A 12,809-nucleotide genomic window follows, 5' to 3' on the forward strand; every position below is an offset into this window, starting at 1 on the left:
AACTACTGCTGAGACCTTTAGGGGAAAGAAAATCACCACAGAATCTCATGGCTTATGTTATTTTGGGTATTCTCTTGAGCTACTGCTTCCTCTACCTGAAAAACTGTGATTTCCATATTACTCAGTTATTTTGCTGTATGGAGGGAGATTTGATCCTTCCTGGCATACAAGGATACAGTCTTTTCTGAGGGCATATTCATATCAGAATGCCATGCTGCAACTCAATTTAAGGAGAAGAATTAAGGGGAAAAAGGAAGCTACTGCTATGTGGCCACAGAAATATATCCCTGTTTGTCATTAGGACCTATGCAAATACTACTACCTTTAATCTTCAACTAGGGTACAGTTTTGATTCCTGAAGAAGAGCTGCTTCTAGGTTTCTGATTCAGCAAGGACCAATGCATGTCAGGAGATGAGAGATTTGGCATTGTTAGAAGTGTTTGGTGTCCATAAATACCTGGTTTTGCTCTGTGTCACCAATGGAAAGGGGTAGATGGATTTTGAACCTAGAAGGAAATGATCTCTGGTATTACAACTCTTCATTACATCAAGATACTATGATCCTAAGATTTACGTTTTCTTACCAGTTTACACCACTTCCCCCCCACCCTTTCTGGTAATGGATTAGGACAGCTTGGCCTGAGTAGAGGAGGTATGAAGAAGAGAAAGCAGAACAATGCCAGATATTTCTTTGTCTGGAAAAAAAAAGCCCCACAATTGCTAAGACTATGGGAATGCAGGTGCTAGAGTGCTTTTGCTTCTCTGATCTTTGACATCTGGAATTGCTGAATCCAAGAAAGATATACCAGGGCTTCAACAGATCTGTTTAATAGAGTGTGTAAATAGATAAGATTTAATTCAACTAATGGAGAAATAGAAAAAATGTGAGGACAGTAGTTTCAGTAGACATTGCCAGCACTGCTTGCCTTCCCCCCCCTCCCCGCCCCAGCAAATGCTATTACTGTAAGAGGCAGAGCTGATAGATTTACTTTCTTTGCTGTTGCAGTTTAGGAAAGTTCAAGAAGTCAGCTGTCAGATTCTGGGGCCCTTGCAGGCTAAGGAATTTCAATTTCAAAGTACAAGAGATTGAAGTCTTGAAACAAAAGATCATCAAAGACTAATAATTCCTGACTGTTGCTGGAGCTGTGAAGTGGCTAGGAAACAGTGCCTCTTTTTAAGGGGCAGTGAGTGTGACAGTGAATCTTGCACTCAATTAATTCTGTGGGGCCATGTAGGATGATATGAGGGAACTCAGATGTGAACGAACATTTAAGGCCACTGAAAAAAAACCACCATGTGAATGCCCACGAAATTGCTTTCAAAGTAACAGAAGTTCTATGAGAACTGCTGAATCTCATTTCCAAAGCACCTCAGAAAGCAGACTGTCTTAGGAAGTCTTGCTGTGGAAGAAAGTGTAGCGTACTTCAGACCACAGCTCCAAGCGTGTCAATGTTAGCTGCTAACTCTAGAGTATACTCAGTTCAGCACATAGATACTGTTAAATGTATGCATATCACCATGTAAATGACATGCATGCATTTTATGATTAAACTACAGAAAAGCGATATTGGGTGGATTGAAAATCTGAATTTTCACCTTTGAATGATGTTTGAAATTCTGCCTGAGTTACTTAAATTTTGGCCTCCCTAAACTACACATTGTTAAGTGTATTTTTCAGCAAAGAAACTATTTGTCACAAAAATGGCAAAACTTTCTATATGGTGACCTTTAAATCTTGTGTTGCTACTTTCCAAGACAAGCTTTTTCAGCCGGTAGATTTACTTTGCAGATTTGTTTGTAGGTTCAGTGGATTTACTCTGTTCCCAGATGTATTATGTTGCATTTGACTGTATTAAAATTCATTTTTTTAGGTTGCAAGTGATTCTGATCTCTCTGTAATAGTAACCTGCCTTTCCTATCTGCTGTTCCGCAAAGATTTGTAGCAACAAGAAATTGTACTAGCAAAAAAATCATAACACGGTCTTACTGTTGACAGAAGTCTGCAACGATGTGGGGCCAAGGTCTGTCTTTGACCTAAGATTGGAAAGGGACCAGCTGTCTTTTTTTTTTTCTTATTAACACCTACATCTTGAAGTCAGTCAACCATTTTGTTGGTATGTCTTGTTTATATCATACTGTGCAAGTTCTTAACCAAAACCTAAGTAAAAAGACAAGGTATATGGCATCAACATAGCTGCCTCTATAACTGACCCCAAGTTGCTTAAATAAGCAGACTAATAAAATAATAAATTTGCAACAGCACCTACATCCTATCATAAGCAATGCTGAAGGACTTATTTTCATTGGTGTGTCCCACATGTAGCATTAAAATGCTTTCTCTACTCCTAACCAGAGAGGGAAATTTTGTATAGTTCTTCAGGTAATCTTAAAAAAGAAAAAAAAAAATTGTAAATACATTGACAGTCCTTGAATCTCTTAGAATTTCCTCAGTCTGTTGACATTTTAGCTAAAAAACCCCAAAAGAGGCAAAAAAAGAAGCATTACTAGTTCAGAAACCTATGCAACTATGCCTTTAAGTCATCGGTGTATATTCTCTAGGATTGTTGGTACAGAAAAAACTTTGATTTTAGCAAGTGGTCCCCACTAATTTTCTTTTGACAGAAGGTAAGCCGTATGTTCTACATATGGCCGTAAAAGACTCCTGCTTTTTATTGCAACTTGATAGCCATGCCAAAAAAGCCACAAAACTTCCAGATTTCTTTCATCCAAACTTGGCTTGTTGAGAATTAATTCTTTTCTCAGATGCTGGCCTTGAGCTACTTGCTGTTAGCGGGTGTGGAAAGGAGGTGGAAATGGTGTTTCCCCAAAGCGATGAAGCATGTTTAGCTGGCAGCAGGGTGGATTTCTACAGGGGAAGGATGGGGCAGAGATGGGGAGACAGAGCTGGCAGAGCTCCTGCAGCAGGCAGGGTGACTTTCGAACAGAGCAGAAGATAAACCCGTTCTTCACACTTGAAAGTGGAAATAAGAAGGAGCTTTCCCTGGGCGTGGGAAAGGACCTTGCAGCATTTGTTTTAACTTGAGAGGCTGCTGGAAGTCACCACACTGAAAGCAAGATTTAAGAAAAGGACTGGCCCTACAGGGATATCATGGGCACTGGATGCTTTTGTTTGCAATTTCTTTTAATCTATTTTCCCTAGTAAATCCGAGCTCTCTCTATTTTAAGTTATTACTGACTTATTCTAAGTCAGTAGTTTGTGCCTTTGCAAAACCTGCCCTGAGATATTATAAGCAAGTGGTGTTTCTTGGTGTGCTTGCTTTAAGAAAAAAAAAAAAAGCTTCATCTCCAGAGTCAAAGTGATTTAGGATCCTATTGCATTATGTGATGTGTTTATATGATAATATGTGAACACATGTTGCTGCAAGATAGGCTTAGAATTAATGACACCTTGCACTGAATGATGACCTGGAAGAATTTATTGTATTTTCTTCTATGGGTTGAGTGTTTTGGAATGGCAAGATGTACTAGTCAACAGGAGTTGCTTTTAGCTTCTGGGAGGGGAGTAAGATCCAAGATTCTCAGGACAGAAATTACAAGAACAGTTACTTAAGGCATATGGCTTTAGCAAAGGCCAATGGTGGATATCAGTAGGAATGCTCTTCCAGATTGAATCGTCTGTGGTTCGTGGGGTATGCATACGTAATTATACAGAACAGTAGCTTATGTGTTATACATACACTGACACACACAGGGTGTGTTTTGCTTCTCGCTCAGAGTTTGAAGCTGAAGTGCCAGCTTCTTTGAGTATTGAGGAAACTGTGCCAGAACGCCAGTGAAACTTCTCTCCAGCACACTTAGTAGCAGGCTGCTGTGAAGCAAGCAAAAATAGGCTGGGCATAGCACTGTGCTAATCTGGCTATATTGCTCTCAAAATGAAGTTAGCTTGAGTACAGCCGGCAAGGCTACAGGGAGCTTGGATGTATTTCCATTGTACTGCAAGTACAAAAATAGATGGTACCCAAAAGAAAAGGGAATTTATATCCTGTATATCAGTAGATTTCCCCAAAACATCGCAAAGGGCAAATTACTCAAGAACTTTAATCAAGTGACTGAGTTTGTTTGGATTAAAAACCTTTCAGCTCTATTTTCACTCAGCTCCCATGTTTGTGTGATTGCTTCAATTTGCATTTATGGGCCTAACATATTGAAGCATCAGCGCTCACATCTAAAATCGGCAGTGTTAAGACTATGCACTAGGAATTTTTATTTAATCAAAATACTAATTTAAAAAAAATTTAGCCAGTGGAATAATGAGAGAATACCAAGGAGCAAACAGGCCACTTCATTTTTAAATCTTCCCCTGCCACTGATGTCTATGGGAGACATTATATTCATTTATTTTCTTTATCGAATTATTGCTTTTGCCTTTAGACTGGAGGGAAAAAATAAACCACTCACCTTGCATGGCTGTACTGAGGACAGCAGCATTCATTGCTACAATGGCTTCTGGGGTGTTTTGTGAATTTGTTTAAAGGACTGGTAATAAGGGGCGAAATAAGCCACTTTTTCAAATCCATTCAAGTCAGAAAGGAATAGTTTGTGTGATTGTCTATGTAATGCATCATTGCCCTCTTCTATTTTACTGCAGTGATAACTGCTTACACAAGATCTGTGTAGTAGTGATACAGCTGGTATACAAAAATGTAGAAGAGGAGTTCCCGGTTTTATTTTAGCCAGGTATCAGAAAATAGGGCAAACAGCTGCTTGGGCAATTCTAAATGTCAAAGTAGAGGCCACCACAGCATGGAGGAGCGTCTCTGATACAGAAGCCCTTGCAGTTGAGTTGCAGAGATACGAGGGCAGACTACAGAGCTGCCAGCACCGTTCCCTGCACTTAGAAATGGTGAGTCATCATGAATGAAAACTAGCATCAGTGGCATGGGGTGCCAAGATTTATGACGAGCTGTTTTGCCTGTCCAACAGTGCCAAGAACAGAGTCTTGCTCTTCTTGGTTGTCCCGGGGTCTATCCAATAGCTATTGAGCTGATGGAGTTTATAATAGTTGAGTTACTCCGTCTTCTCCCCTATTATTTTTTTCTTACCTGACTGTGGATAATAGCAGCTATCTTCTTGTGTACTGAGAAAGCTTGCATTTGAGGGAATGTTGCTGGTCCCTGAGGTGAGACTCCCCTGGTCTCAATAATGCATTTTTGAGGCGGGTCAGGCTGGAGTATATCAGATTCCCTCATCTGAAATGTGAATGGATATTGATCAAATAGAATATTGTATTTGATCTGTAGGTTTTGCATCATTTGCAATGAGTTTGTATGCAAAGGTTATGTTTTAGTACAACAGTATTTAAATGATAAACTTTTGAAAAGTCATAATTCATTCCTTTGTGCATCAACTATAATGTTATCCATTGCACAGGCAAGCCCTCTCTAATATGGAGAATTTGTAGCAAAGTGGGTTTTTTAGCCCTTGAAATGTATCAAGTGCTTTCTAGCACTTTAAAGCACTGTATGTGAGCTTATTACAAAAGAAACGCCAAGTATTGTGTTTCTGAACAGTTCCACTCCATCAAATCCAATATCCCCATCTTTGAGTGCTTTATGAAAAAAAAACCCCAAACCCAGGGAATTTCAGATGGATTGTATGAGTGTCCAGAATCGGGTCTTTAACCCAACAAAAGGCCTGTTAATTATTCCTTTCTTCGTGTGTATTGTAAATAGTACAGCCAAATTGAAGCAGGTATGGGATTAAGAATTGACTCCTTACTGCAAAATCACCCACAAAATGGGAGTTTGGGAGGAAGATCCAGAAGGACTTAAGCTAATGCTAACTCAACCTTGTTATTCTTTTTGCCTTAGAAACTGAGGAAAACTGATTCCCTTGTCTCAGAAAGTTGAAAGGCTTTGTGCTATAGGTACCCAACCTCAGATATGCTGTGGCAGGGAGTGGGAAATGCTTCCTGTAAAGAAAAGACCAATTATGAGATACACTGTGAAATGGGTGGCGCCCAGAGCTTTGGAGTATGTGAAATGAAAAATCTTGGGAAATTGTTGTTTGCATCGTCAGTGCTGTGTCAGATCCTACAGCCTGCAGTGAGTAGGTGACCTGCAGCCTGATGTGCTTCTGCTTTCAGCTATGGTGTGAGCATAAAAGGGTACATTCAGACCAATAAGAAGCAAAAACTTTGAGGGGGGGGGGGGGGCGGGGCGGGGCACAAGGAATTCTTATGCTGAAGACGAGGATTTGTTATCTACCTCCAGGAAATAGAAAATATCCCACAAAGTTAAAATAACAGAAAAGGTTATTTGTTATAGGTTTATAGAGTTACTTTATGGCTAAGACTTGGTAATAAAAGTATATATATGAATGCAGTTGATAATGTTGGTAATGTGGAGGAATGTTTGCAATAAGAATCAGGGGACTTGGATATTTAGTCAGTTCTGCCATTGATTTACTGTGTCAGATTTGGTCAGCGCTGTGCCTTCATTTGTATCATGGTGAAGATGGGTGATAAATTGGCTCCTAAAGAGCTAGTGGATTTTTAAAGATTTTGAGACTGTTAAATTTGCAGATGATCACAGGGTTATGACTGTTTGGAGCATTACTTTTAAAGTAAAACTATTTTGAATTCCATTTTTTTTTCTTCATAGGGAACTTAACTTCTTTACTGAAAAGTTAATTTACATTATCAGCAAATGTTTCATGATGCCCCCATAAGAAATATTAATTTACTTCTCAAGGTTTCATTAAACCCCAAACTCTCATGTCTTCTTTGGTGATAAGACAGCTTGTCTCATTCCATGGTCAGCCACTAAATCATTTGTGTCAACCCTTATGTTGATGCAACACCACTGCACATAGACCTAAAGTTGGAGTCTTAAAGCGGTTCTGTTGTAATTTTTATGTTGATTGCTTTTGGGATTTTTCACTGGTCTGTCTACTGGCATAAATTATTGTTAGTAGGGTTAACAAAAGTAACAGCAGAGAGCGAGGACTCAACTGTGCGTTCTCCAAGCAGTTGTTACACAGATTGCAGTCAGAGCAGCCTGGGAAAACCTCATGCAAAGCAGCTACCGGTACTTGCCATGCTGTTACCAACCTGCCCTCATAATGGAAATAAGTGAATATCCAAGGGTGTGGGGGCCTGTCTCCTTGTCCATTATCCTGAGAAGCTTTCAAACATTTGTTTTAAAAATACTAACAATAAAAGGAAAAACTAGAAACTGTTTGAAGGATGTGGAGAGGAGGAGGAGGAAAAATAAAGATCCTACACATGGGCTCAGACAGCCTGGATTTGCAGGCAAGAGTCAACAGGATGAGAGAGGCTTGATCTATGGGTAAAGTGTTAAACTGGGATTGAGACACACAGGTTCATCTTTTGGCAAAGGCTTCAAGAGTGCAGTCAGCTCACACGCTCTGTGCTCGGGGTGCCTCTGCAAATCCGAGATAATAAAGTTCCTCTTCGCTCACCCTTGGCTGGTATTGTCTGCAAGGAGTCTAAGCTTTTTCAGAGAGAAGCTGTTTTCCTCTGTACGTTGTACAATGACATGCACAGTGTTATTCAGATTCCAGAATGGTTGAATGGATGTTACCACCCCATATGCGTGATAGAGTTTGGATCAGTAATTTATCATAATTTCATGGGATGAAAAGGAGTATCACCAGATTTCTTTCTTCTTGAGGATAGATATTTTGATTAATTTTTTTCCCTTCTCTTCAGGGGTAGCACTTCACATTTTATATATTTCAAGGTAGGGAAATTGCTCACTTGACAGCTGTGGATAAAACACGAAATTTTAGATAATGTTTTAAATTCACCAGGGACAAACCTGCTTCAAGGTAATTTATAAATTAAACTAAATTCAAATATTGTCTCCTGGCGTGTATCTGTAATTAGAAAACTCTCTTGAAGAGGAAAGAGATGGCTGGTATACAAATTATTTTGCATCTAAAAATAGGAATGTCTAGAGATTGGGTGATATCAGGCAAGTCGTGTGTTGAGCAAGCTTTCTTCATTTTGCATTTAAAAGTTTTTTCCCAGCTCACCAGCTTGACTAGCTTCAAGCTTGCTATGTAAAAGTTAATGGGGAGAGAGTCACAGTATGAGATGTTGAATTATTTGTGACTCTACAGTTTCTTTGTGAATTTGATTTCAAAATTCCCTCTTTTCCCAACTCCCCTGTTTCTCTGTTATCTGTCTTTCTGATACCTGAAGGGGGGAAAAAAGTACTCCTTAGAGAAAAGCTTTTTATGTTTTGGGAAACGTTATTTCAGAGCTGCTTTACGTTTCTTTTCTTGGTATCATCAGCCCACTTAGGCTTGTATGTGAGAGCATGCAAATGCTTCCTGAAGCCATGCAGTAGCCTTAGTTAGCATCAAAGGCTGAGGGCCTCTGAACTGCCCTGCACTGCTGAGCATCTGGACGTTGGCCTGCTTTGCTCTCCCTTCTCCTCCATTCTTTCCCTTCCAATTTATTTAATTCAGTGTGCGGCAATCTGATTTGCATTCTTGCCTTTCACCTGCTCTGCTAGTTGCTTTCATTTGAGCAGTTGCTTATCTGTCACTGGCTGCAGTGGCAACATTTTTAGGCATGAGGACAGGTCATGGGCAACATTGGTATATTTTTTTGTCACAAGCCTCGCAGTTGTATTTGGGCTTATGAACAAGGGCTATGCTGCCAACTAAATGCCAGTGGCTTTCCCAGTTTCACGGTTCTGATAAAAATTCTCTGCAGTGAGAGATCATTCAAGCACATGAATCAGGAGAGAAAAGAAACAAAAATATCCTTTGCAAGTAGTAGTGTTTGGTAACATACCTCTAGCAGATTACACTTCTATTCAATTTCTTTGTAAAGGGGCCATGTGTCAAAAGGCTTTTTACCTAGATCTGCTAAAATGGTATATGGAAGGACAACATATTTTCTTCACCTTTTACCTTGAAGCAGTAAACGTTGTTGCTGGGAGGTGACATCAGTCAAAAACTCTGCCAAATCCAGGTACAGCAAGCTCCAGAGCAACCTGTATTCAGTAGGCTTCTAATTCTGACCTGTAATTGCAGTCATTTTTGGAAGCTTAATGCATTCCAACTGAGTTTTCCTTATTCCACTGTAATGTAGAAGCAAAGCTGCAGCTGTGTTGCAGCTGAAGGACATGAGAAAAATGTGTGGAAAATATCTGACTCATCTAAGTAAGGATTTGTAAAATTTGTGTAGTTTTCAAAATGGCAAAAGCAGTATTCCTCGGTGTTTCAGAAGACGTTCAATATTTTGGCCATTGGAAGGACATGCATCAGCTCATCTGCCCTGTGCTTGTTAAGCAACTTAACACATGCAAATCTGTGTGAAGCAGAAGTTCATTAGCAACTACAGTTACAACTGGGCAAAAAATAACAACACTGACTTACTTATTCACCCCAAAATACTGTTGTCTTCTCACTAAAACTGTTTTGCAGGATTGCGGTAGTTTTGAAGGAGGAGTGGAATGCTGTGGAAAGCAAGTATGAGGGTTTTCCATTTTGAAAGGAAATATTACATTTGTTTCAAAAGTAAAAATAAGTAGATTAAATGGTACGTTAAAATAGGCAAAAATGTGAAGACAAAGCCACTGTTATTTGGATTGAAAGATATATATTCTCCCTAAACTAAAATTTTTCAAGCCTTTTAAATCAGAAAGTTAATCTGAAAATCAGTTTTTGACATCGCAATAATAAGAAGGGCATGAACATTCAGTTTTAGGGAAGACCAGTGGGAGCAGACTACAACTGTGGCCTAGTGGAAAAAAGACAATGTAAACATTTTGGGACATGTAATTAGAAACGGAAAAAAAATGTTGAAAAGAAAGATAGCAAGTCATTTCTGTTCACTGTAAGCATTCAAATTAAAAGAATGTATACTTTAAATGTAAGGCTACCAACAGGTCTAATCATAACTTTTGAACTGTATGTAGTATAACTTCTTGCTCAAAGATTGAAATCACTTCAAATCTCACACTGCCAAATTTTCACCACCACTTTAATGAGTCCTCGGTCACCAGGCTTTGCTGATGATGTTGCACTGTGAAACACTCCTTACAAATGATTTTAATCTCTCTTTATTAAGCTTTTTACTTCCCTTGCCAATATGCAGGAGCTACCTTGAACAGTTCTTTTTTGTTGTTTGTGTTTCAATGCATTTGCAAGGTAGTTTCTTTTCCCCAAACATTGTGAAATGGATTTTTTTGTTACATGGTGATGGATAAGCCTTTTAATATTTTAACAGAAATTACTTCAATAAACTAATTACTTCCTGTAATGTGTGGTATCTGAACTGAGATCATACGCAAAAGAGCTATATGATGGAAACACCTGGGTTTGAACATGTTGTTATTTTTACAACAAAGCCCTCTGTGTGTTTTCTATATCTTTCTTAAGAAAAGGTCTTTATTTCACCATCTGAACTATTTTGTCGTTAGAAAACAGAGCTTTGCCTACTGTGTTGAAGGGAGAACCTGGAGAATAAATGATCCTGCTTGATTTAATATGCAGCAATCAGTAACTCCATGAGTTACTAGCAGACTTGCTTCATACATGGAAAATGTTAGAAAAGTGAATGGGAAAACAAACATCAACATGTGATTAGGTCTTTGTTATTCTTGTGTAATGTAGTAAGAGAGTATTAATGAAGCTAAGTTAATTTATTCTTTGTATTTTTGGAATTATACGTGGAGGGTTACAACCTCTGATCCATATAGAGCTTTTCTGGACTTCAGCTGGGGAGGGAGGTCATTTCCAGGGCCATCATCCTTATGCAGGAATCTGTGAACACTGGGGACTTTTGAGCTGAATTTGACACAGGAAAGAGGCCTATTGGAGGTCTAACCTCGGAGTTCTGATGGCACCCAAGGGGGTGCAGCTGTGGGGCATGGTTTTGCTGAGGCAGGGAATAGAGGTCACTGCCAGGCGGTGCTGGGGTTTAGTTTCCAGCCACAGGTAGGAATGCTTGCATTTGGCTTCCTGGCAGTGCAGAAGGGTCTAGAATAAGGCTACAAAATTATTTTCTTTATGTTCCTTGTTCCTTATCTTCTCTGGTGTGAAAGTTTGGGGCTTAAAAGGAGGAGAAGAGATCACAGACATGAAAGTGAGCTCTAGTGAGTGAGGAGGTGATAACACCCAATACCATGCTGTATTGCTCTGTGTGATGCAGTTGGTTTTACGGGTTTTTTATCTCTTCTTTGGATTAAGAGGCTCTGAGGCACAAGAAGACTTGATGTATTTGCTGCAGTATAAAGGTAGTGATGTGTCCATGCTGTGTTGGGTAAAGGAGCAATTGAAGAGTGAGTAGGCATACTTCAGCTTGCCCTCCTTTAGCTGATACAGGTTAGAAAGCAGGGAAAACCCAATGGCAGGCTCATGAGCTGCCTAAATACCTATGGCTTGCAATCAGCTTGGAGCATCTGTTAAAGCCCCTGTTGTACAAGTTAAAGCTTGCTTAGACGTATCTCACAAGTTTTCTATCCCGTTACTGAAAATGCTATCTAGACTCATCAACAGGCAATAGACAACATGCAAAGGTTCGGAGTGCAGAGTCAGGGAGCAATCATGAGCTCTTAGACCAGATCCTTTAAGTAGATACATGTCATCCTCTTGGAAATGTGCCTTGGCAGTTCTTCTTTTGAAGTCAAAACAAGAAAACAGAGCTGACTTGGAAAGAAAAGTTCTGTCCAGGGTTCATCTAGATTAGGGTCTCTGACTGCTGCCCTCAATTCACAGCTTCTAAAAATATGTTAAGAATTGTGGACGTGTTTGAAACTGATGTGATGAGAGTGCTGTTGGGTAACAAGTTGTCTTAGGTACATAACTTTATTCTGTACAAAGCCACGCTTCAAGGTGTAGCCAGGGCAGAAGTCCAGCTCTGTCTCAAGTTAGTGTGCTGTTTCTCTTGGGCTAAATGCACTTCTGTCTGTGTTTTCCTGTACTGAAGTTTTTAGAAGTTGCTATGTTATTGGGCCCTACAGAAACTTTTAAGGTACGGTCCTACTGGTGAATTTAGGAAACGTTATTTTTAGTAGTTTACTCCTGAAAGTTAAAATGAAGTAGTGATGGGCCAAAACCATGAACATATAGCTGCAGGTAACATACATTTTAGGCCAGTCTCTAAAGGCACCATCGGAGACTGTTCCCTTTAAGCATGTTCAGTGTGACTCCAGTATAGCCTGGGATTTTGTTTTGATTGCAAGGGAGGGTTTAAGCTACTTGATTGTCTCATTCATCTGTGCTAGGGATAGCTGGACTGTCCACTCACTATACAAATGGAAGAAAATGGGACTTATTTTACTCGGGGATCATATTTGTCTGAACATTGAGCAGCCTGACAGTTTCTCATGCCTTTCAATCATGTTTAATTTACATAGGAACAAATGTCTTATATCTTCAAAGATACTGCATTTTTTGATTCATTGTATAGGAAATTACTGCAAGATGGTTTTTCAGTTTTCCTTCTAATACCTACACAAAACTCAGTTAACACTAATACCAATTACCTGTGAATGACTTCTGAGAACCCTATTAAACAAAAAATATGAACAGATGACAAGTATTTAAAATATGAGACTATGTCAGTTTTAATATCCGTTACGTTGCTGTATTCCCAAGCCATAAAAGTGACAAGAATAGCGTGCAATGTGTAAAAGAAATTTGTTACGGTCACTTAAAAAATTGTTTTTCATTATTATTAACTACTAGAAAGTCAGATATGGATAGTAAATATTCTTTGCTATTTAGGATGGATTTTCATGAACTGACACTTCATACCACACAACTTAAAATATTTGTTCCTGTTTAAGTGTTTTGCTGCTGCTTGC

Source organism: Strix aluco, unplaced genomic scaffold (assembly GCF_031877795.1).
Source record: "Strix aluco isolate bStrAlu1 unplaced genomic scaffold, bStrAlu1.hap1 H_1, whole genome shotgun sequence".
Classification (NCBI taxonomy): Eukaryota; Metazoa; Chordata; class Aves; order Strigiformes; family Strigidae; genus Strix; species Strix aluco.